This window comes from Lepidochelys kempii, chromosome 6 (assembly GCF_965140285.1).
Source record: "Lepidochelys kempii isolate rLepKem1 chromosome 6, rLepKem1.hap1, whole genome shotgun sequence".
In the NCBI taxonomy this organism is placed as follows: domain Eukaryota; kingdom Metazoa; phylum Chordata; order Testudines; family Cheloniidae; genus Lepidochelys; species Lepidochelys kempii.
The window spans coordinates 18455914-18480557 of NC_136385.1; the positions used below are offsets into that span (position 1 = coordinate 18455914).

Genomic DNA, 24644 nt, shown 5'->3' on the forward strand with positions numbered 1-24644 from the left:
CCTGTCCCATACCTACAGGGTAACTCTGGGCGTCCCCAGGTTCCAACAGAGCATATAATCCGGATTTTAAAAGGTTCCTACCTTATCCAAGGAACCGGTTCTTCACCGTGGCCTGCAGCTGCTCCTCCCCCATGTCTAAGGGACCGGTTCTTCACCGCCGTCCACAACAGCTTCTCCACTATATGAGTGCGTTGCACCGTTGTGCCCTCTGGGGTCGATCAAATCGCGTCTCCTCCGAGGCCCCCAATGAACTCACCGGTGCGCCCTGGGCGTCGGTTCTCGCCGCAATCCTCGACCTCCAGGAGGGGTCCGGGCAAGGCTAAATTGCAGCCTCGTCGCCCACCCAGGGACGCCAAAAGCTGTTGCCGGCACCCAGTGCCGAGAGGCTGAACAACAGCTTGAGTGGTTCGTTACCCGGTGTGCTACACCCAATAATCACAACGGGGTGGAGAAGCAGAAAAGTTTATTTGCAGCTGCAAAAAGGTACAGGGAGAATAAAATCTCAAATCCTGCACCACAGAGCAGGAAGTTACACAGGCTTTTATACATCCTTTTTCCCAGCATACTTATCCAATAGCAAGCTGCTCCAAGTATCCATATAGCCAGCCAATCCAGTTCCCAGCTAGTTCCCTGATTCTCTGTATCATTTGTTAAACTATACATAAAGCTGCTTTATTCAGCATTGTTCTTCCATATCTCCCCTGTTTGGCCTTGCTTAGTTTCAGGCAGTCTGACTCTGCAACATATTGTTGCAGATTCTCAGCATAACTGCTGTGTGTGCCTCCAGGCGGGGGGTGGGGGGGGGCAAGGACACCGGGGCCTAGTGCGAGGGGGCTTCATCGACACTCGTGGTCTTCCATCCCCTCGAGTTACCTAGTGGCCATGCCCCAGTGTTCCCAACACCACCCACAAGCTTCCTGCATGCCACGCTCCCATGCCCCTCAATTTCAGGGGCTCTGTGTGCCCCCCAAAGTCCCTCCTCCTCCCATACAAACCCCCTCCCCCGTTTTCCCCTCCAATGACAGCAGCTCTGTGTGACTCCCATTCTCCCCATACCAGGGGCTTTGTGTACCCCATTCCTCACTCCCCCCATTCCTCCCCCAATAGCAGGAGTTCTGAATGTGCTCCCATTCCCCTACCCCCCCACGCATTCTCCTTCACTCCTTCCATACCAGGGTTCCCTAGTCTTCCCCCCACCAGGAGCTCTGTGTGCCCTCCATTACTCCCTCCCTCTAAACCAGGGCCTCCCTTCACTCTCAGTCCAGGAGCTCTGTCTGCCCCCCATTCCCAACTTCCCTCCATGCTAGGGGTTCTATGTGCCCCCTTCCCCCTATACCAGGTTCTCCTAATTTCATGCTGTCTGGAGTGGCTCACAACTGTGAGTTCCAATCTCAGGGCAGACTGTCAGAAAATAGGGCAGAGAGACCAACATGGTGGTGTGTTTTATAATTAGGGTGACCATATTTCCCTATGCTGGATATGAACACCTCGTAAAATTACTCGTGAGTTCACTGGCAATCAATCAGAACTATGCAGTACAAACCTTCAAATTAACATCAAGTTGACTGAGCCTCCATTAAAAAGAAATACTGCCTAGTTGGATTCTTTTTATTTACCTTCTTATCTTGAAGGCTTTAGGGTTCCCATTTAGGGGTGTGTGACACCCCCCACACACCTTCCCACACATGCAGGGTGAGGCGTCACACACACACACGCCCATACACCTCTCTCACATGGGTGTATGTGTGTGTGACTGACGGACTCGACCCTTTCCCTGCCTGGTGCTCTTTGCCCTCCACACCTGGCTGGGCCCCCGGGTCAGACCTGCCTCTCCTGGTACCTGGTGCCACATCTTACCAAGGCAACACATGGATGGGGGCACGCAGGGTCACATGCCTCCCCCCATTTCTGCCAGGGCTTATACCAAAATGTGGCATGTGGCCACCAGCAGCCTTTTGGCACTGTGCAGGAGGGAAGGGACAGGAGCGGCTTCCAGCCGCAGGGGAGGAGTAGAGGGGAAGTGATGACCTGGCCCCTGTCTTTGCAGAGCTCATCTCATCTTGTTCCCCCCACCGTGGCTGGAAGCAGCTTGTCCCTTCCTGCCCACACAGTATCATAAATCAGCTAAGACCTCCATGCTTCTGCTGGCCACCAACATAACCTTGATGCCTTCTGTCCCCCCCGGCTACAGCGTGGGAAGGAAGGGGTTAAGCCTTAAGAATGCACTGTGCACCAGGGCCCAGGTAACCTGATTGCAGAGGCTTCAGAGAACCCCGCCAGAGAGGTCGCTCAGCAGGGGAGGGTGCCTAGGGGACAGAGCAGCCCCACGCTCCCTGGGGGCTGGACCCAGCGCAGGGGGTGGGGTGGGCAAAGAGGGTACTAAGCCCCTGTCTGGGGGCTGCGGTGAAGCCTGCAGGGTCAGGTTGGGAACAGGCTGGAAATTGTTTCCCACCCCAGTCCAGAGCTTAGCGGCTTCCCCATGCATGCATTGCCCAGGGCTTTGGCACATGCAGGGCTCGGCTCCTCCTGGCCAGCGTCCCGGGCCGGAGGGTCTTGGGCTTTCCCGGGGTGCTGGCCCAGCCAGAGGCAGTGGGGGAAGGAAGGAGTCTACCGGCCAGACTATTGATAAGTGTAGTATTCCAAACAGGAGCTGGTTCTCCGCACAGCGCTGGGAATCGGATGTGTCCTGCTGGGGGGGGATGGGGTGATAGAGAGGAGCAGCAGGACTTGTGGAGGTGAAGGGGCAAAGCAGGGAGAGGACAGTGAGAGGAGGAGCATGTAAAGGGCCGATGGGTGGGCAGCAGAAGTGACCTATAATCAGCCACTGCCTGGTACTTGCCCTCACTCTCCAGCCACTGCAGCTCACAGCACACAGCTAGGGCTGGCCAGAAACAGGACCGGGAGCAGGGCCCTGCTGGTCGAGAGCCAGCTTGCAGCAGGGGCTGCGCTGACAGACCAGCAGGGGGAGCAGCTGGCCCTGCGCACTGCATCTTATCCCTGCCACCAGCTTTTCATCCCCACCCCCATCATTGGTCACTGGACTCCCCCCACCCCCCCCGGCACTGGTGGGAGGATGGCTCGCAAGCAAGGATCCGGCCAGCAGCAGGACTCATTAGTACTGATGCATGCGGGGAGACTGAAAATATGGGATAGTTTGCCCGTTTTTAAGAAAAAGTCAGGACAGCTTAAATACGGGATTGTCCCTTTAAAAACTGGACATCTGGTCACCCTATTTATAATTATATTTCACCAAACCAGCAACAAATATAAATTTCTGGATCACTGGACTAGTCTTACCATGGAGTTACAGACAGTCTCCTTAAGCTCTCCAGCCCATCTCACCACGCAAACAAACTGCACTTAGTGATAATGGTCACATAAACCAAAAATCACACCACATCAGGTTCTTCCCAGTTCCAAGAAACCAGTCACTTCCCCCTCATCAATTGGTACTCTGGATCTTACACCAAGGACAACACTGGTATCCAATGCTATAGTGAACTAATTATAGGTTTATTAGCTGAGAAAAATAAATGTGTTATTGAGAGGTTAAAGCAGGTAAATTACATTAACAGGTGAGTCAAAGTTTGTGAACCCCAAAGGATAACAGGGATGTAGTAATCTGCCAGTTCAGGGCCACCCAGAATAGCTCTGGGGATCTCCGTCTTCTTGTTTAGTTATTCCACCCTGTTAGAATCCAAACAGTCCAGAGATAAAGGATCTTCCTTTGAATCAGTACTTATAGCTTCTTCTCCACACAACAGTCAGAGACATGGTCTAACTCACACAATGGCCTATTGATTTGAATTTAGCACTCTTCATTTGCATTACAAGCTTAGACATAATATAACTGCCTGCCTTTACATTATAATAAGAATAGATACATGAAAAGAATACAAGTAACATTCCATTCGTTTCATGAAGTTCTAACATCTGAATACACTCTTAGATTAACACACACTTTGATCTAGGTCTATTTAATTACCAGGCATGCGTAATGTAAATGTAATGTAATAGTAAACAACAAGATCTAGTTAGGCAAAAACAATGCAATTAACATCTCCTTTGATCTCTATTAACACACTTGTGAATTGGCCTGAATATATACTAATACATTTCACTCCTTTGATAGTCACACACAAGTGAATGGGCCTATGGCTCTGGCCTGGCTTTGTCAGCATCACACCTGCCACCAGGAGTTATGTGAGCCCTTCACACCAGGGTCCCGCATTCTCCCCCCCCCCATGCCATGGGCTGTGTGCATGCCCCTATTCTCCCATCGATACATCCCCATTCCCTCTTCCATCCCTCCTCCATGTTGTTTTTTTCTGGGAGATGAGTCATTCAGGTGGCCAACATCTTAAACTCCACTGGGATGCCAGGAACTTCATTTGTCCCTCATATTCAGTTGACTGATTTCCCCTCAAATCAAAAGGGTTCTGGCCATTGGTGCCCAGGGCACCACCTGAAATTTTGGAATTGATCAGATGAGGCATTTAAAAGTTATCCCATTACAGACAGAGAGACAGACAGAGAAATGGCACCAAGCGGAGTGTAAGGGCATCGCATGCCTGGCCAAAAAGTGACATTTCTAGGCCTTTTTTTTATCCCTTGGAGAGGGCAGCATCCACCACTTCCCTTCCTTGCCCATCCCCCCAGCGTAAATGGAGAAAATTTCTCTCATCAATAGCCAGCAAAGCTCAGTACGGATGCACAGGGGCAGCCTCTTCCCCATGGTGGATACTGAGGTGGGCTAGACAGAAATGTGGAGGGCTGCGCTATATATCTTGTGGGCACACGTATATATTTATTTGTCTAACAATGCGCACTTAAATGTCTCTTTTATCCATGTTATCCTCAAAAGGAGAATAAAAATAAGAATCAGTTTTAAACTTTATCTATGGCAGCTACCTGGGGCAACATTTACTCACAGAAAATCAATAGGAAAAGATAATTGTACTTAGGATGCTCCTCTCTCAAAACCTCGTCTCACACTCCTGTAAACCATTTCTCATTTAATTTTCTTTGAAAATTCTTGATCATTTATACACAAAATACATCAACGTCAGTCAAACATGGCATTTTAGAATTTCATTTTATGAAGCTCCTGGTTGGCCTGAACTGGGACTTATACAGTATCTGGCTAACAAGCAAATGAGATCAGGCAAAAATCGTAGGACAGTAAATAGTCAAATCATCAGCATTTATACGTCAGTGAAAGTCAGGGCAGTGAAGCTCAGCCTTGGCTGTCACAGCTCACTTAAAGCAATTTTAAAATCACGTTTGGATACAACAGGAATTACTGAAATGTTCATTCACATCTTTATAGACACTTTCATCCAGAAGGATCCATTTGGGTGTTACAGACAGAGCTGGGCCAAACCATGCCATGCGAGCAGGGAGGAGGAAACCCAGGCAAGCATTAGCCAAAAAGGCAGTATGTGACATTCCAGCTGGGACCACAGATTTCTTAGCACCACTAACTGCCTTCCCTGGCTTCTCCCCACAGCACCCCCATGCAGAAGGGTAGCAGGCAATCACAGGGCAAATAGCCAATGCACCATGGCTTCTTAGCCTTACTACCCTGGATGAGAGATGTGTGCGGGGCAGTGAGCAGAGCAGAGGGAAAGACCATTCCCAGGGATGGGGTGGGTTTCCCATGGAGCCTCAGTGTCTGTTGGGTTTGTGGGGATTCCCTTTGAAACCTCAGGGTCTTTTGGGGTTGCCGGCTGCATCCCTCCCTTCCCCATTACATTATGCTGCAAACCTCCCTCATTGGTGTTTCTGAAGTACTTTTTCCCGCCCATGTGTTACCCCAGAGAAGGCGAGCATCAGGGCCAGGCTGTTTGGTGTCAGATTAGCCATAAAAGCACAGGATATTGATCCTCTAAGTAGCAGAAGTGGATGGCTGGTATTCGGGGGCTCTTGGAGGGAACACTCATGTGGGAAAGGTTTGCAGGTCACTGGATGGTACCACTGTATCAGCAAAATGCAGTGGTGAGGACAAATTGGGATTTTGGCGATTTGCTCCTGAAGACAGAGGTGCAGAATCTCCACATCTGGGTCTTTCCCTCCTTCTTTAATTTTGCCATACATCGATATGTGATGTGAAATGTGATGTGATGTGAAACGTGAAATAGCATTGTTTCTTTATCTGTTTGGAAGCTGCAACCTGTGTCTGATATTAAAAGAGAATCAACATTACATTTAATGGAAATTAACTTCTGTAACTTTCCATTCACAAAAGAGTTTCTCAGCCTGTTTTTGATTTCAATGTAAAGACTTCCTTTAGGCTCTCCAGTGCCTGTTCTTTGGTTATTTCACCCCAGTCCTCAGGGAGATGGGCAGGGAGAGCATCAAACTCCTCAGCAAACTGGTGATTGAATTCCTTGGAAACAAACTTCCAGTAATCGGAAGCTGTGATGCTGGGATCTGGCTGGATAAGCCAGTCTGGAAAAAATTTGCCATAATCTTTATAAGGATGAAACTCCCCTTTTGTCTCCAAACATCTGAATGTTTTATTTGAATCCACAGAAGAGGAGCATATATCAGAGACAAGTACTCTTGTTTTATTCCACCGATATGTCCCTAGTCCTTCAGGTCGGTGCACTGAAGCAAAATGCTCGTTATGCGCAGGAGCTCCTGCTTCACAGGGGACTTTACAGAACGGACACTGCTTCCCACAGCCAAACACTCGCTTGAAGATTTCATCCTGGGGCTTCACTGCAAGTTTTGAGAGTTTTGACTGAATTTCCAGATTTTCAAAAGTGGATAAAATTTGTTTTTCCAGATCAGGAATAAACTGTTCTATAAAAGCTGAAAATTGGTCTGCACTTGCTGTGTTTTTAAACAGTATCACTTCTAAGCTATCCCTGGGAATGACTAGATCCTGCTGCAGCTTTTCACACAAATTGTCTAAAAAGGCAGAGACTGTCTTAGTCCTCTCACCTTTGGAGTATTTCAGAACATGGCTGAATTTATTAATTATTGGGGAGAAAATCCTTTTCTCCAAATCTCCCAATCTTGCCTTCTCTTTGTAGAGCATTAACAAGTGTCTCTGTATCCAGGTTTTGATAAAATCTACATAATTCCTTGTGTATTGCACATAAGTGTTAAAGTCATTTTCTTCCAACAGCTGCTTCAGAACAAAGAATTGGAAAAATCTCCGGGTGCTGTACTCAACAGACCGTTCACTGCTGAAAATGTCATCCACGATTTCTGTCCCAAGTCTCTTGTTCACATAGTCCACCAGGGCAGGTCTCAGACACTGATCACAGAAATTCCAGGCCCTGTCCTGACACTCATCTTCTCTAAGTACAGAGCTTTGAACGTGGAGAGATACTGAGGTTTCAGTTTCCCCAGACGCTGCAGAGGATCATTTTCTTTAATGAATTCTTCATGCATCGTCTGAAATGCACGAGCTTCATCCCCCAAAATGTGAAGCTTCAGGTCAACTGCAAAGCAGGCGGTGGTGTGAAGGTTTTGAACATCAGCCTGCTGAAGCCACTCGTTAATCATCCGCAACAACTCTCTGCAATAAGTTTCATCATAATCTGCTTTGCCATTTACTTTTCCATCAGTGTAACTATTGCACTCTTCTATTAAAGATTTAGCTAAAGCCTCTGTTTTATGCCAGCATTCCTGTGTCAAGAATTCTTTCACACCTGATATTTATAGTTTGTAACCTCTGAACACTTCTAAGTCTAAGTATTCCTTTTTCATTTTGAAATTTTTTGTTTAATAAGCACACAAGCTTTTGGCATCCTGTAACATCTTCCAGACTGCACTGCCCCTGTCCGCTAGGTCTCTTCTCAGCTGGAACTCCACATCTTCAAATATGTTGCGTCTCTATAAAGGAATAAGTGATAATTCTGACAATGTTTCTGTCCACATGTTCTCCAATTCCTTCTCCAGTTCATCATTATTTAATTTGCAGTTGCTTTTCCTGCAATGGTTCAGAAGCCCATCCACTTTCTCTTCAATTTTTCTCTTGTACTTTGACAGCATAGCATCTGTTTTGTGTTGGCCTTTTATAATATGAATCGCTTCTTGCCACTTGCTGAATGAATAACTCTCCAGTTCATTCCTGAGACTATTGGCACTTCTTCTAAAATCTTCTTTGTACTTTTCTATCAGGTGCAGATTTGCTGTTCCACTTTCAAAATACTGTTGTAAATGATTCAAAATCTTCTCTGCTTCTTGCCTCAGTTTTTCCTGTGCCTCACTCTTTAGTCTGATTGAAACATTAGTGTCTAGTTTATCTGGTGGCTGATTTTGGATGAAAGTTTCCTTTTCAGATACCCAGAAATGTATCTCCTTCCGAAAACCCCATTCCCATTCTGCATACTTCACAGACAGCTGGTTATAGGCTTCATCAACAAGGCTGTTTCTAAAGCTGAAAATGAAGTTCTCATGTTTTACAGCATTCCACAGGCTCCTCACCCATGCAAGAAATTGGGGAACGTCATTAGGAGTTCTCTGTTGTGAACAATCTTTCAGAAATTCAAACAAATATTTCTTTAATTCATAAACCTTTTGACTGTATCCCAAATTCACTGGAGCCATGGGGGGGACTCCGTGCCACAGAGCAGGAATGTACCAATTGTGTTTTTCCAGATCATAATCCATAATATCAGAAAAGTTCATCTCTTTGCATTTCTTTTCCATGTTGGCTGCAGCTTTGGTCATTTCATTCAACTGTTCCAGGAGGTGTTTCCTGTCCCTCATGTTTTGTTCATGTGCAGACACATCACTGACGTTCTGATGCACAAACTGGCAGTTGTTTTTTTTCCCGATTTTCTCCATTCTGAGAAATGCATGGACCACAATTTGCAGAACATCTTTCATTTCAGTGGCATTCTCCATGGCCATGTTAAGAATCGTTATGTCACTCAGTCCAATCACCAGGGTGGCCAGCTCATTGTCATGTTGATAACTATCCTCCAGCTTGGCCAGTTCGGGGGCTTTCAAGCCTTCTGTGTCTATCACCAGGATGAAATCACAGCCCAGTTCCTGCTGAAAGTTCTCTGCCACTTTAATGAGTAACGTGAAGGCTCCTCGTGTACATCGGCCACTGCTCACTGCAAACTGCAGGCCGAACATGGTGTTGAGGAGGGTGGATTTCCCAGTGCACCGTCAGAACCAGGATTTTGGACCTTCCCCCCAGCTTGGCATGAAGCTGACTCAGAACATCTGTTACCCACTGCAGTGAGATGTTGGAAACGTCTCCATCAATGATCTCCATGGGAAACCCTTCCAGCATGAGGTCAGCTGCTATGCCTGGGAGATGGGTGAATTGCCTTTGGCTTTCTGCCATTTTATCTTCTTTAACCATTGAGCATTCCGCTTCATAAAACTGCCCCAACTCACACATGAAATGCTGCACTCCTAAGGAACTGGCAGAGATTAATTTGTCTAACTCTGCAAACATTTTAGGGTCATCTTTTGAGTTTTTGCATTTCTCTTTATATTGATCCCACAGTTTAGAAAGATTCTCCCTAGTAATGTGATCCAGGCCAAACTTCATCCATTTCAGGAAGTAATGTTTCTCCATGGGAGGTAGTAGTCTTATTCCAGTAATAAATGTAATCAAACCATCAGTCAGGTCATGTTTATTCTGCTGAGCATGTAAATCCATTAATTTCTTTTTCAGCTGAGATTTATATTTCTCAAGTGGGGTGTCTCCTTGCTTTCTCATTCTGCACAGCTCTTTTTCCACTTCAGCCAAGTTTCTCCATGTCTCCCCTTGGAGTCTCAGCTTTTCCCTCTTGTACTTTGCCACATCTTTGATTTGTGCAGTGATTTCCTTTGCATATGTGTTTGGGGTCTGACATTCCTTGTTATCCTCATCTACCTGGATGCCTAATTGACGTGCTGTCTCAGCCATGGCTTCTATACTCACTCTCTTGGGAGAAGATTTCATTATGGCTGCTATTGCAGACTGCAGAACTTTTACAAATTGTGCCTTATTTGTGGTACCTCCTTTCCACAGCACATGTGACTTGTTCAGTTTCAGCATCGAGGCTAACTTTTTCAGGAATTCCAGCGTTTCCTTGGCTTTCCCAGCCTGATTATTGAAGTGAAGCAGTATTTAGTGGCTGATCCCTGCAGAGATGATAACAGCGCATATTCTCTCTCACTGATGCTCTCAGTAACTATGAACACTGCTGAGGAGATCTCTGTTAAAAAGCTAAACTGCACCCAATGCGACTCAATATCTCCAAGCAGATTTGTAACCGCGACAGGTTCTGGGAAAAGATCTGAATTCCCCATCCCACCAGGGAAATACCAGGAAATCTCAACCAGCCCATCTGCGAATGCCCGTGGGACGTTCCCAGACTCCATGTCCCAGTGGACAAAGAAATTGTGGTGCTGCTGGGAGGGGCTGAGAACCTCACTGAGGAGGTGGGACTTGGAGAAGCTGCAGCTCCCCATCCGCACAAAGGAAATGGTTGGCATTGACGTGAGCACCAGGCTCTCCTCTCTGAACCCTCTGCTCTCTGCCAGGGAGTGCGGCCTCCACTTCCTCACAATGTCCCTCATGGCCCACAGCAGTAGGGTGCACTTGGGGGTGTCGAGGGCAGGTAGCAGCAGAGGGAGGGCAAACTGGCACATGGACATTTTGGACAGGATCTCCTGCTGTAGGAAACTGTCTAAGGAAAGCAGAATGGCACAGAGAACATCAAGGGGGTGCAGGGAATCACTGGTGTCTGTGTCACTGAGAAAAGAAAAATCTTCAGGAATATCCAGCTCCTCTTTGTCCATAGTTAGTGTTTGATCAGTGGGTGCCCTGTGCTCAAGGCTTGTGCTTCTTGCCATCCCATTCAGAGCCATGAGCTTCCTGAGGAAATGCCAAGGTAAATCTCCTGTTGTCTGAGGAGGGCAGTTCTTTAGACTTTCTGGTGTGATTTCCAGGACATCTCTCAGCTTTAGTTTCCTGCTTCTGTATTTCTCCATTTCTAACTTTGACTCAATGTAATGAAGGGCTTTTGGTCTCTCTGCAGAAAGGTAATACAACATAAACACTTTGTTAAACTGAAAATGTTTTCAGGTAGAACTCTTACTTTGGTATTAGGGCCATAATGTGAAGGAATTGCAATTATTAAACAAAAATCATGGAGGTCTGCATGCTCCTTATAAGTGACAACCACTTAGAGGGGTCGTGTAGCTGGAGTACTGAAGCACCATTTATCTGGTGCAACCTTCACAGATTTGACCCAACTGTCACACTCTCAGTCATCCTAACTGAAATGCCACACTTATGGAGAGCTACGGAAATTCTTTCAGACAGGTCATGTATTCAACTAGAAATGTGGTTTTGGTTGGCCTAAAATTATTGCAATTTTGATATGAGAGGTTTCAGCCATTCATAAAATGGCCAGAGAAGAAGGAGGAGGTGGTGCTGCTGTTCCCTCCCCCAGTCCTCCCATAACATATAGCCCAGTGGATGTGGGAAAGCCAAGTTTGAAATCCTGCTCTGAAACAGGCCCCAAATTAACTTTTCTGAGTCACCAAAAATTTCAAAATATTTTAGATTTGGTTTGACGCAAACTAAATATTGTTTTTTCATGTTTTTTTTTTGGAACCACCACCAAACCAAACAAACAATTATTCATCCAGCTCTGCTCAGTTGCAATGCAGGCAATCCTTCAGGCAATGCATAAATTCTTCCTTCTTTCCACCTCCCTTGTTTACTACTTCACCTGATGGTGTTCTTGTCACCACTTTTCTTCTCAGTACATCACACTAGGGCAGGAAGTGAGGATGAATATGCAGTCAGCTTACTGGCCCACACTAGCAGCATATTCTACCCAGGAGACAGATCCTCAAATGTTACAAAGGCTGAATGATGACTAGAAACCGTAGCAACCAGCATGGAACTTAGAGGGAGGGTCGCAAGTTGCAGGAGGGAAGAGTATGGAGAAAGCACCAGCAGGTCAGTCTGTGTGCACATGGCTCGAATGCTAAGCTCCAAGTGCTGCAGCTCTGTAAATAGTTGCTTGAACAAAGGGCTGGCTTAGTTTAATAAGACTGGATCCTGACAGAGGAAAAGATTGATGGATGATATTGAAGCAAATTGAGAACAAACAGACAAAGGCGTATAATTTAAATAACACCAATATTCTGAACACTAGAGGTGTAGAAGCATTCGATGACAAAGTCTGTGAGTACGCTGTTCGAACATTATGCCAAGATGACCAGGCTCATATATGGTGATGAGGATAGAGCCATTGCAAAAACATGCAAGATGGAGTATTTAGGAAGAAAGGCGAAGATCATTTAAATATGTGCCTATAGAATTCAGTACCATGGCTTCAGAGAGATCTTTCTCATACCTGAGCGAGAAGATGCAATAGAGAAGCTTGAACCAAGCAATTCCCCTGGGCTGGACCCCATCTGTGACCATGAGCTAAAGCACTTTGGGAAGAAGGCTAGAGCCAGGTTGTTGGACATCAGAAATTACTCAAGCATAAAAAAGGAAGGTACCTAAATTGATGGAAATCACCAGTTACTGTTTCTCTGAAATCCGGCAAGGATCCCTCTTTTCCAGGCAGCTATTGGCTTATATCTTTAACCAGTCTCCTTTGCAATATAATGGAAAGAACAGTACAGTCAAGGCTTCTATGGTGGCTTCTAAAAGAAGGAAAGGTAGAACCTACCCAAATGGCTTATGGGCCTTTGCACTCAATGACAGACTTGCTGGTGGCCTTCTGGCAGCCTCTTAGCAATGGCTTCCAGAAAAAGCCACCGCAGTCATCAACAGGAGTCTGTTTTTAAACTCAGTGCAACATTTAATGGAGTCTGGTGTAATAGGCAGTGAGATGGGAGTTTGGTAAAATGCACCTCTGGATAAGAGGTTTCCTACCATACAGGAAAAAAAACCCACTTAGATTAAGTTATACTCCTTCAAAGACAACGAGGCCAGGATTTCTTCAGGGCTCAGTATTAAGTTCTGGTGTTTTTTTGCTGCTCTCCTCTGGTCTGTCAGACTACCTGAAATGATTTGAATACACCTATGCAGACGATGTTGCACTTCATACCATGGGTCTTGAAAAAGATATATGGAGAATGGATTGAATGAGGACTTAGAAATCGTAACTAGATGGGCAACGCAACATAAATTCAAGCTCAATCCAGCAAAAACAAAGTCCACCTACTTTACCATAATTATAGGAGGTTCAACTACAGTCCAATCTTCACACTGGCTGGAGAAGGTATTGCTGTTGAGAAAAATCTGCTGTACCTTAGAGTGACATTGACACTGTACTCATGTTTGGACCACAGGTCAAAAAGTTGGCAGCCAAAGCAAAGAAGAGATTGGCTCTTCTATAATGTATTCCAGGTACCAACTGGGGTTCACATGTTTGAACACTGAAAACAACATGCTGCTCAATATCTCATCCAATACTTGAATAACTCTTACCTGTCTGGTCACATAGTGCTCTCAGTAACCTTGCCAAGATCAATGTTGTGCAGTCATCTGCAATTCACACACTAACTGGAGGTGTAAGATCCACTCCAACAGCAATTTGTAAAAAGAGTTTTTGATGTTCAACCACTTGAGAATCATAGAGAAGAATAACTATTTTGGTATGGAAATTATCTCATTCCCTATCTGAATGTCATCACTGTTCAGGTCTGTTCAGAAACTGGAAAACCAAATTAAGGATGAAAAGATCCTCTTGTTTCCAGAAGTGCACAAAGGCTACTGGAGAAACAGAAACACTTGATGATGCTATGAGGGTAGAGTGTGTGAAGCAACATGTACACCCACTAATCCCTCCACATGAATCTATTTACTTTAATAAATATCTCTCCCTTTGGGAACCTTGCTCAAAGGAACATACGGAGTTGGCCACCCTAAAGAAAATTGTAGAAAAGCCACAGGTCAGAATATGAACAAGAGGCTGCCCGGCAGCTCTCTAACACCACTTTCTACAAGCCATTACCCTCTGATCCCACTGAGAGTTACCAAAAGAAACTACACCATTTGCTCAAGAAACTCCCTGAAAAAGCACAAGAACAAATCCGCACAGACACACCCCTGGAATCCCGACCAGGGGTATTCTATTTGCTACCCAAGATCCATAAAACTGGAAATCCTGGATGCCCCATCATCTGAGGCATTGGCACCCTGACAGCAGGATTGTCTGGCTATGTAGACTCCCTCCTCAGGCCCTACGCTACCAGCACTCCCAGCTATCTTCGAGACACCACTGACTTCCTGAGGAAACTGCAATCCATCGGTGATCTTCCTGAAAACACCATCCTGGCCACTATGGATGTAGAAGCCCTCAACACCAACATTCCACACAAAGATGGACTACAAGCCGTCAGGAACATTATCCCCAATAATGTCACGGCCAACCTGGTGGCTGAACTTTGTGACTTTGTCCTCACCCATAACTATTTCACATTTGGGGACAATGTATACCTTCAGATCAGCGGCACTGCTATGGGTACCCGCATGGCCCCTCAGTATGCAAACATTTTTATGGCTGACTTAGAACAATGTTTCCTCAGCTCTCGTCCCCTATTGCCCCTACTCTACTTGCGCTATATTGATGACATCTTCATCATCTGGACCCATGGAAAAGTAGCCCTTGAGAAAGTCCACCATGATTTCAACAATTTCCATCCCACCATCAACCTCAGCCTGGACCAGTCCACACAAGAGATCCACTTCCTGGACACTCCGGTGCTAATAAGCGATGGTCACATAAACACCACCCTATACCGGAAACCTACTGACCGCTATTCCTACCTACATGCCTCCAGCTTTCACCCAGACCACACCACACGATCCATTATCTCCAGCCAAGCTCTACAATACAACTGTATTTGCTCCAAACCCTCAGACAGGGACAAACACCTACAAGATCTCTACCAAGCATTCTTACAACTACAATACCCACGTGCTGAAGTGAAGAAACAAATTGACAGAGACAGAAGAGTACCCAGACTTCACCTACTACAGGACAGGCCCAATGAGGAAAATAACAGAACGCCACTAGCCATCATCTTCAGCCCCCAACTAAAACCTCTCCAACGTATCATCAAGGATCTACAACCTATCCTGAGGGACGACCCATCACTCTCACAAATCTTGGGAGACAGGCCAGTCCTTGCCTACAGACAGTCTCCCAATCTGAGGCAAATACTCACCAGCAACCACACACCACACCACAGAACCACTAACCCAGGAACCTATCCTTGCAACAAAGCCCGTTGCCAACTGTGTCCACATATCTATCCAGGGGACACCATCATAGGGCCTAATCACATCAGCCACACTATCAGAGGCTCCTTTATCTGCACGTCTACCAATGTGATATATGCCATCATGTGCCAGCAATGCCCCTCTGCCGTGTACATTGGCCAAACTGGACAGTCTCTACGTAAAAGATAAATGGACACAAATCAGATGTCAAGAATTATAACATTCAAAAACTGGTTGGAGAACACTTCAATCTCTCTGGTCACTCGATTACAGACCTAAATGTGGCAAGTCTTCAACAGAACTAAGATGGAATATAAGCTGGCCCACCAGGGTTCCCCACCCTCCGCTGCTGGTAAAAGTTCCCGCTACTTGGTAGCTGGGTGGGACACAAGGGGGGCGAAATGCTCCCAGCACTGGCAGCTACTCCCCTGGTCATGGTGGGTTTTTTTGCAGCACTGGGAGAGCTCTTTTCCAGCGCTGGTGTTGCGACTACACAGCCACGTTAAAGCATTGCCACGCTTGGTCGTGAAGACATCCCCTAAGTCCAGACAAGGGTGAGGGCACAGTGCCCCTCTTGCTTTGCCTTCATTCAGATGGGAGGCAGTAATTTAGGGCAGGCATCTAACAGCAGAAAATTAGCAGAACCCCACGATGGCTCAGCTGTGCTGGCTGACATGTTCCGTGTGAGAGAGCAGAGAACCACATCTCCATCCATTCTCCTCCCACCTTCAGCCATGGACACACAGTCCTTTCCTCCAGCTCTTGACACAGCTCCAGGGATTTATGCCTCTTCTTCCTGCCCCCTTGTCAAATTGAGAGAGAGGAAACTTGTCCCTGAAGCGGTTTCCAGAGCTCAGGTGCCAGTTCTGCTCTCCGAGAGCTTCTCCTGCGGCTTGCGGGCAGGGATGTCCTGCTCTGAGGGGCCAGTGCTGATGGGACACCTCCCCAGCTGCAAAGGGAGGTTACTGGGGGACAAGGAGAGGCCCTTCTGGCCTATGCTATGGAAGGACTGGGGGAGCAGGAATATCTGGGAGGACCATGGGAGAGAAGGAATGGTGGGGGCAGCTATAACCTCTGTAAATGCCCCCATCATTAATGTCACGCATCCTTAGTCAGGAGTTCTCTCCCTGATGATTGGCCCATGGTACAAGAGATCCTTCGTTCAATCACTGGGGATCCCCATCACTGATGATCTTTGTGAAAGGCAAAGGAGGCCTTTGCAGCTGAGCTAGGATCTGTGCTCTTTCTCCCTCCCCACCTACGACGGCAGTTTCTTCTTCTCTCCACCTCCTACAAGGAGGTCAAATATATCCCGTCCATTGATAGCCACCTTTGAAGTTCAGGTGTGGACAAAGCACCCTTTCAGTTAGGCTAAATATGGGAGCAATTAAATACCCCATGGTTTAGTGGGAGCAAAAACAACAGAACCCACCACCCAAGGCATGGACCAGCATGGCCTGAGTAGTTGGTGAGACAAGCAGGCTGAGGAGAACCCTAGGACTGATTGCAAAAATGCAGGGGCTGGGGAATGGATTTATGTTGCAGATAACTATCGAAAGGAATAAGGACGCCAGCAGAAACCCAGAGAAGCCTTGGTAATGTGGCTGTGGAGGAAGCCAAGAAAAAGCCCTTTGTTAGGGCACAGGACTGGCTACAAGCAAGTTTGCATTTCTACTGTGTTCAGGGAAACAGAGCTGTGTGCACCTTCTTCTTAAGTAAACAAGATTGTACCAAGAAATATGGAACATTTATAATCAATTTCTCCTCTTAATGGAAACAACCTGGAGAGGCCCCGAATACTGCTAACCCCTTGGGCCTAGAGGCAACACTATAAAGAAATACAGTACACACAAAAAATGCCTTTAGCTTGAACTGCAACACAAAACCTTAACTCTGACTTCATACTTCCCTCGCACGAAAAGAATAGATCATGTATCTTCACATTTCTAGAAAGCTTATGTTAATGTTGCTGATGTCACAGTTAAAGTTTGTCTTACAGTTGGAGGTAGTGGGCAGTAGCCTGTGGAATCGCCAGGTCCATCAATAAGAGTGATTAACACAATCTGTGTGTTTTAAGGCTTGATAGAGAAGCCTCCGAGTCTAAGGCCAGCCATGCTCTCTGGTTTATTTGGGCAGATCCTCTGAAGCCTGCTTGTGACACCCGTCACCCACAGGGCCACAGACCCCCCAGTTGAGAACCACTGTGGTAGAATAGATCCCTGTCAGCCGAAAGAGCTGAGGCTTTGTCTTGAGTTTTCTACACTCAGTTACTGCGCTTGAGTCAGCCTCTCTCACATGAGAAGAGCCACACTGTGAATAAACAAAGGTCCTGCTGGGTCCAAACTGGCACTGCACTCACTCAGGTGGGGCACTAAGACTTTTAGGAGCTCATCCCAAGGCTCTTTGCACAGCAGTGAGCTGAGCCACTCTATGGATTCTTTCCCAGTGGATGGTGGGAGAACTTGTCTGTCCTTTCTTGGGACACAGGGGGAAGGGTGGGAAGGCATTGGAGAATTAGAAGCACTCAAGTGCAGCTAGCTTGCATCCATACTACAGAAAGATCATGTTAGCTGGTGAGTTGTGCTAACTTAGTCTTTAGCCTGTGCCCCGAGGGGCCAGCTCACTTGAGTTATAAGCAGCACATCTTAAGGGTTTTTCTGTGTGGACAGGAGTCAAGTCAGGGCAATGCATAAGGTGTAGCTCGAGTTAACTTGGCATCTCCTTTTGAATCTGAGCAATATTATCTGCAGAATACAATGAAAATACTTCACTCTCACAAGCCCCATTCACACCTGGCAGTGCCAATCTCTTCTAACCATGTTCACTGCCACTATAGAACAAAGGGCGATAAGAGGACATTGTCTTGGGGAAGGTCTGTCTCCTCCGGCTCTCTGCTTTGTTGAAAGTCTAATTCCAATTCAGGATTTATGCCACCTTTCTCCCACAGCTTTGGGGCTTGCAGAGTCTGTGATTCCTGATTTAATACCTCCATCAAGATAAACAGAAGAGAAATAAGTTGTTTAATGACTAATTCTCTTCAATCACATCCTGTTTTGTATGTGTTTGTTTTATTCAATACACTGCACCTGCTGCCAGGGCCGGCCCACAGCATTTTGGCACCTCAGGCATTAGGGTGACCAGATGTCCCAACTTTATAGGGCCAGTGCCGACTTTTGGGTCTTTTTCTTATATGGGTTCCTATTACCCCCCACCCCCTGTCCTGATTTTTCACATTTGCTGTCTGGTCACCCTATCAGGCGCGGAGCTCAAATGACACCCCCATGCCCCCTTGCTTGGGCCAAAACTTTGAAAGGTCTCAATTCTGCCTTCTTTCCGTTCTACTCTGCCCATGGTACTGCTCTGCTACCTACCCCAATAAAGGAGAACTAACAACTTTAAATGCCTTGTTCAAAAATTGTCAGTACACTTTACTATGCAGACAAGAAAAGTTACATTTGCTGTTCAGGCATTTGAAAGTTAACACTTGCATTTTGATGTTTGAATAATCAAAGTGGTACTTCCGTGCCTTCTTGGTTGCAGAGACTTGAACTGCTTCTGCTTCCTGAAGGTCCACAGTCTGGGCCAACTCATACTCTATTGAGATGGTTGCAAGGCCGACTAGCCTCTCCTGGGTCATTGTGGAGCGTAGATGTGTTTTTACTAATTTCAGCTTGGAGAAGCTGTGTTCTCCACTGGCAGCTGTTACAGGAAGTGTTAGAAGTATGCACAGAGCAACAAAAGAATTTGGAAAGAGGGTGGTCATCTTATTTGTGCATGTATATTCCAGAACAGCCTTTGGAGTTGATCCTGTTGAATGTATCTGAAAAGGGCTTTCAGTTCATCACCTATATCACTTGCATCAATATCGCACATGTCATCATGTGTCAACACGGTCTCTAGTGCCCTGCATTGCTGGTTTAGGTCTTCTTCAGGTACAGTGAGGAGTTTGGGAACATCCTACAACATCCCAAATATGCTGCTGTGATCCTTGAGCGGCATGAAACTTTCTGCAACTGATTGTATCACACAGTCTAGCACCCGGTTAAAGAATTCAGCTTTGAATTGTTGTTTGGGGCCTCTTATGAGATTATCCTGTGCCTCATATACAAAATGTCGTCTTCTTCGGTGACTCTTGTATTCTTGAATGGGTGGGGAAATAGCTTCAGTGTGAAGCTCCTCTACCCATTTCTGCGCACTCTTCAGAATGTTTTGAAACCCCTCATCTGGCCGGAAGGAGTGTAGGTGGCTGCAGCAGCAGAGGAGCCAGCCAACAGAGCTGGAGACAGGGGACTTTGAGGGGGAGTTCTGCTGGAGGAGAAGGACTGAGGTGAGAAGGCAAAGACAGACACAGAGGCAGCAGTGGTGGTGACCCAAGCGGTGGAGGACACAATGAAAACCTCATGTTTTCTTCCACACTATGGATAGAGACATCTTTAATGTTTTTAATGAAGTAAATACTCATGGGAACTGTGTGCTCATGGGAGACTTTAACTTCCCAGATATAGACTGGAGGACAAGTGCTAGTAATAAGAATAGGGCTCAGATTTTAATAGATGCGATAGCTGATGAATTTCCTTCATCAAGTAGTTGCTGAACCAACAAGTGGGGATGTCATTTTAGATTTGGTTTTGGTAAGCTGTGAGAACCTCCTAGAAGAAATGGTTGTAGGGGACACCCTTGGTTCCAGTGATCATGAGCTAATTCACCTTAACCTGAAGGGAAGGATAACAAAAAATAGATCTGTGAGTAGGGTTTTTGATTTCAAACGGGCTAACTTTAAAAAAATTAAGGACATTAGTTAGGGAAGTGGATTGGACTGAAGAACTTATGGATCTAAAGGCAGAGGAGGCCTGGGATTCCTGCAAGTCAAAGTTGCAGAAGGTGTCAGAAGCCTGCATCCCAAGAAAGGTGGAAAAATTCATAGGCAGGACTTGTAGACCAAGCTGGATGAGCAAGCATCTCAGAGAGGTGATTAAGACAAAGCAGAAAGTATACAGGGAGTGGAAGATGGGAGGGATCAGCAAGGAAAGCTACCTTATTGAGGTTAGAACATGTCGGGATAAAGTGAGAAAGGCTAAAAGCCATGTAGAGTTGGACCTTGCAAAGGGAATTAAAACAAATAGTAAAAGGTTCTATAGCCATATAAATGAGAAGAAAACAAAGAAAGAAGAAGTGGGACAGTTAAACACTGAGGACTGAGTGGAAGTTAAGGAGAATCATCAAATCCTAGAATATCTGGGCATGGCCCAATATCTAAACAAGTACTTTGCCTTTGTCTTTAATGAGGCTAATGTGGATCTTAGGGTAATGGTAGCATGACAAATGGGAATGAGGCTATGGAGGTAGAGATTACCATATCCGAGACAGAAGCCAAACTTGTACAGCTGAATGGGACTAAATGGGGGGCCCAGATAATCTTCATCCAAGAATATTAAAGGAATTGGCACATGAAATTGCAAGCCCATTAGCAAGAATTTTTAATGAATTTGTAAACGCAGGGCTTGTACCACATGACTGGAGAATTGCTAACATAGTTCCTATTTTTAAGAAAGGAAAACAAGTGATCCGGGTAAATACAGGCCTGTTAGTTTGACATCTGTAGTATAGAAAAAATTTTGAAGGAGAAAGTAGTTAAGGACATTGAGGTCAATGGTAAATGGGACAAAATACAACATGGTTTTACAAAAGGTAGGTCGTGCCAGACCAACCTGATCTCCTTCCTTGAGACAGTAACAGATTTTTTAGACAAAGGAAACACAGTGGATCTAATTTAGCTAGATTCCAGTAAGGCGTTTGTTACGGTGCCACATGGGGAATTATTAGTTCAAGAATACAAATTATTACAGAGGGTCCTACTGAAAGGTGAACTGTCAGGCTGGAGGGAGGTTACCAGTGGAGTTCCTCAGGGATCGGTTTTGGGAGCAATCTTATTTAATCTTTTTATTACTGACCTCGGCACAAAAAGTGAGTGTACACTAATAATGTTTGTGTATGACACAAAGCTGGGAGGTATTGCCAATTCAGAGAAGGACCGGGATATCATACAGGAAGACCTGAATGACCTTGTAAACTGGAGTAATAGTAATAGGATGAAAATTAATAGTGAGAAGTGTAAGGTCATGCATTTAGGGATTAATAACAAGAATTCTAGTTATAAGCTGGAGATGCATCAATTGGAAGTAACAGAGGAGGAGAAGGACCTTGGAGGATTGGTTTACCGCAGGATGACTATGGCCACCAATGTGATATGGCCGTGAAGAAAGCTAATGCGGTTTTGGCATGCATCAGGTTAGGTATTTCCAGTACAGATAAGGAGGTGTTAGTACCGTTCTGCAAGGCACTGGTGAGACCTCATCTGGAAGACTGTGTGCAGTTCTGGTCTCCCACGTTTAAGAAGGATACAGGAACAGGTACAGAGAAGAGCTACTAGGATGATCCGAGAAATGGAAAACCTGTCTTATGAAAGGAGACTCAAGGAGCTTAGCTTCTTTAGCCTAACCAAAAGAAGGCTGAGGGAACATGTGATTGCTCTCTAGAAATACATCAGAGGGATAAATACCATGGAGGGAGAGGAATTCTTTAAGCTCAGTACCAATGTGGAAACAAGAACAAATGGATACTGTGGAAGAAGACAAGTTCTTACTTTTAGTTTGCATGCAACAAGTTAGATACAGTTTTATTTTTAGGCAATTGCAAGAAGGAAGACAGCCGTTTGGACAGGGTGTCTGTTTTTATGCAAATTTTTAAAGTATAAACAATGTAAAGCAAGTATTTACACCTTTTTATTACATAAAGCTCTGCTTTGTCTCTACATTTTTTATATTTTATTTGTTTGTAACATGTTTTTGCTACAATTACTTTTTATTGTTATTTTAAGGTAAGGTTTTTGCTTTGCAATTTTTGTACGCTTACGCCTGTTTTGACTTTAGAAGTTTTGAGTTCTTAGGGGTTAGAGTTTTGCTTTTTTTTTTTAAACAGAACTAAGATGGCTGCACTTCAATGCCCTTTTTTACTTTCCCACTCCCCTCTTCAGTGCTTTGAGCACAACCATCATTTTTAAACTTTTATTTTTATTAGAGCTTGTATTTTTGATATTAGATTAAAAGGATCAGCCCCATAACTTTTGGTTGGATGTAGCGATAATGCATAATTAGTATGAACATGAAAAGTATTTTTGTTATTCTGTTTTTTATAACAACAATACCATATTTTTTAATTAAACAAAAACAATACAAACATTAATGTGTTTAGTGTAATAATATGCTGGAGTTATTTTGTAGCCTTAGTTACATAGCACAATAGATTATAATTAGTCCATAAGATAAATGCTTTATAGATGGTATGAAAGGCATGTTTTTTAATTTGATATATATTTTGAAGCACATAGATTTGGCCTTGTAATTTAGAGATTTTTTGAACCTTTGGTAGGAGTGAGTGTAGGTTTTGGAATTGGTCGGGTATTAAGGTGGTTTAATTAAAGGGTATTTGAAGCCTAAGATTTAATTATAGGATTTTATTTGCAGGCCAATAGATAAGGATTTTTTGCAGCAATGGTGAAATTAAAATGTATGTTTTGCAAATGGTGACCTGAACGTTTACACAGCTGTAACTAGCTTGGAAGAGCAGGTGTTTTGTTAGGGTCGGTGTTTGTTTTCTACTTTTTTAACAAATGCTGTTAGAAATAGTGACAAATTTTATTTTGGCTTTAGCTTTTGTATGCACGGAGGCTGTGGGGGCTTTAAAGGCCAAAAATGTTTATTGGCTTTTTATTTTTGTGTAAACATTGGGTGAAATTTTAGGAGCACTGACTATAAATTGGCTAGGCATACCAGGGGAATTAATTTTTTTAATATTACCGTGAATTGTTTCATGTTCTATGCATTTTTTTTACGGACCTGCAGGATTTGGTATGTGGGAGCCCACACCCCTTTCACCGGCCCGTAGGCTTGGAAGGAGCACTGTGAGTGCCTGCAACTTTACCCTGAAAACGTTTAAGTTTGTTTTTACGGCCACAGATCAGATGGCACTTTGGAAGCACTAGTAAGGGCAGTGGACCAAGCCTGATGCTTAAGGTTACTTTGAATGGCTGTTAGCTGGTTATCTGGGAAATTCTGAATGTTTGAACATGCCAGATTTTACTGCATTTTTTTCTTTGCCTTAGTGATATTTAATACCATTTTTGTTAACCGCTTTTGGGTCCTTGAACTAAGGGTGGAGATAACATGTAATTTACCAACTTTAGCCTGTACCTGGGTTAACTGTCCTTTAGTAATAAGACCAGTGGCCTTTTTTAGCTGTTTTAATTTTTTATTATGTTGTTGGCCTTGAAATGTTTTAAATTGCTGCTGCACTCCTGGCACCATTTTACAGGAGTTTTACCAGATTTCCTTTTTCTAGAGGAGACCCATGGCCTTTGTTGTGCCAACAGAACAGCAGCCCCCTTGGAGCAGTTTGGATATATAAAATTGACGTGAAACGAGATAGGGCCAAACAAATTTTACAATTTTTAATGTAACATTAATTACTGTTAATTAGTATTTTAAAACTTTTTTTTTAATAAATACGATACCACATTTGTTTAAAATTTTTCATGTACCTTTAAGAAGCATTGACATGAATAGCATAGGAAGGGGTATATTGCAATATGGTACAGATTAGGTTATTAATTACTGGGACTATTTTAGTACAGGTAAATTTTTGGTGGCAGAACACACCTTTTTAAAATATGAATTTGATTATTTACTAATTGGGTCACCAAAAACAGGAAGGAGCCATTTTTTTATATATATACTACAGACCCCTGGAATGGCCATTCTATTAACCCCATTATAAAACCCACTAATTTACATTTTAAATTTTTTAGGCTTATTTGTAGTCATGTGATATACCTTTACTTTTACTGACCGGTTTGTTTTATTTAATTGTTTGCTTATATGGGATATTTTGAACATTAAAAATATTTTTTCAACAATATTTCAATAAATTACTAAAGTGGGAAGGCCTTGGCTATTATTAGACTATATGGTATTGTCTGTACTTGGATGTGTTACGGGGGGATAGTATAGTGGAGAAAATGGCTGGGGCAATGGCAACAAGGCGTTTCTGGTATTTGTTATTTAACAGCCAATCAGAAAGGACAATACATGCTGAAGATACTGAATTAAAAACACAGGGCGCAGCCTGTGGAATAAAGCCCCACATTTAATTAATACCACTTTGTTGAGCATGGGTTTTACAAGGCTTTTTTGGCCAGTGTATAATTTTTTGGTTTTTTACCAGGATTAGTTTTTAATATTTTTGTAGTTAGGAATTTTTGGACTTTGGCAGTTTTAGCAGAGAGAGCGGGTTTTTTTTGTTTGAAGCAGTTGTGGTTTAGTACCATGTAGGGGAGAAGTGACCAGCACGTTACCCTGCAGTGGTCTGG

The 24644-nt window shown here is 44.5% G+C and overlaps 1 pseudogene; it reads right to left on the reverse strand.

Moving 5' to 3' along the window:
• Positions 1–6253: 6253 nt before the first annotated feature.
• LOC140913311 (up-regulator of cell proliferation pseudogene) lies at positions 6254–10962 on the reverse strand (annotated as a pseudogene).
• Between the last annotated feature and the right edge of the window lie 13682 nt (positions 10963–24644).